The sequence below is a fragment of the Solanum stenotomum genome, chromosome 11, assembly GCF_019186545.1.
Source record: "Solanum stenotomum isolate F172 chromosome 11, ASM1918654v1, whole genome shotgun sequence".
Classification (NCBI taxonomy): Eukaryota; Viridiplantae; Streptophyta; class Magnoliopsida; order Solanales; family Solanaceae; genus Solanum; species Solanum stenotomum.
In genome coordinates, this window is record NC_064292.1 from 33,043,375 (window position 1) to 33,044,544 (window position 1,170).

Here is a 1,170-nt window from a genome sequence, read left to right on the forward strand (position 1 = left end):
CTTGGGAAGTTACAATTACTCTATTTTTCTATATTATATTTCTTTCCCAATTTCGGACACTTACATACCAAAACTTTTAGCAGATTTTTAACCAAACCTCCCAAGAGCATTCGATTCTCTTTCCAATTGAAATTAGGAATACTAATTATAATTTAAATAGGCAACTTGTATTACCGAAGGTATAAAATTCCCCAAAACACCTATATATACGTACTCATTCTTCTCAAGATTCTACATCGAATCAAGCTATGGCAGAAGAAGATCAAAGCAAGAAGAAAACAAACAATCCCAAACCTTATCAAGGGAGGAAAGAATGCATAAAGAGGAAATCAATGGAGCTTGAAACTCTCTGCGATATCAAGGTTTGTACTGTTATTACTGGTCCTAATGGGGAACTCCATACTTGCCTGACAATTTGGATGCCTGTAAAGAAGTTCTTGATCTCTACTCTCAAAATCTGAAACCCGAAAAGAAGCACAAGGAATCATCAACACCAGTACCAGAACAAGAAGAAGAACAAGGAGAGAAAGATCTCCTAACGCTAGTTGAATCAAAGCTTGCTGCTATCAATACGAGTATTCTTTTCTTAGAGAACAAGAATGTTGTTGTTGCTGATAAGGGGAAAAGAAAGAGAATTGAGTGATTTATTTNNTTACTGGTCCTAATGGGGAACTCCATACTTGCCTGACAATTTGGATGCCTGTAAAGAAGTTCTTGATCTCTACTCTCAAAATCTGAAACCCGAAAAGAAGCACAAGGAATCATCAACACCAGTACCAGAACAAGAAGAAGAACAAGGAGAGAAAGATCTCCTGACGCTAGTTGAATCAAAGCTTGCTGCTATCAATAAGAGTATTCTTTTCTTGGAGAACAAGAATGTTGTTGTTGCTAATAAGGGGAAAAGAAAGAGAATTGAGTGATTTATTTGTATGGGTTTTTTATTTTCGGTATATTTTTTGAATGTTTTAAAGATTGGGATCGTGTGTGTTTTTCTTGTTTGTTCGAGGATTTAAAACAGTTGAAAGATTTATCTTTGATCTGCAGATCCTTTTTTCCTTTGCAGTGTTTGTCTTATCAGTAGTTGGTGCAATATGAATACAAGCCATATTTTACCCTTTTTATTTTTATGTATGTGTTGAATTGAATGGTTGATTAATCCCTTTGGTAGAA

At 35.0% G+C, this 1,170-nt stretch overlaps 1 pseudogene; it reads left to right on the top strand.

The window, feature by feature from the left end:
• Nucleotides 1-248: 248 nt before the first annotated feature.
• Nucleotides 249-920, top strand: LOC125845846 (agamous-like MADS-box protein AGL81; annotated as a pseudogene).
• The last annotated feature ends 250 nt before the right edge of the window (nt 921-1,170 follow it).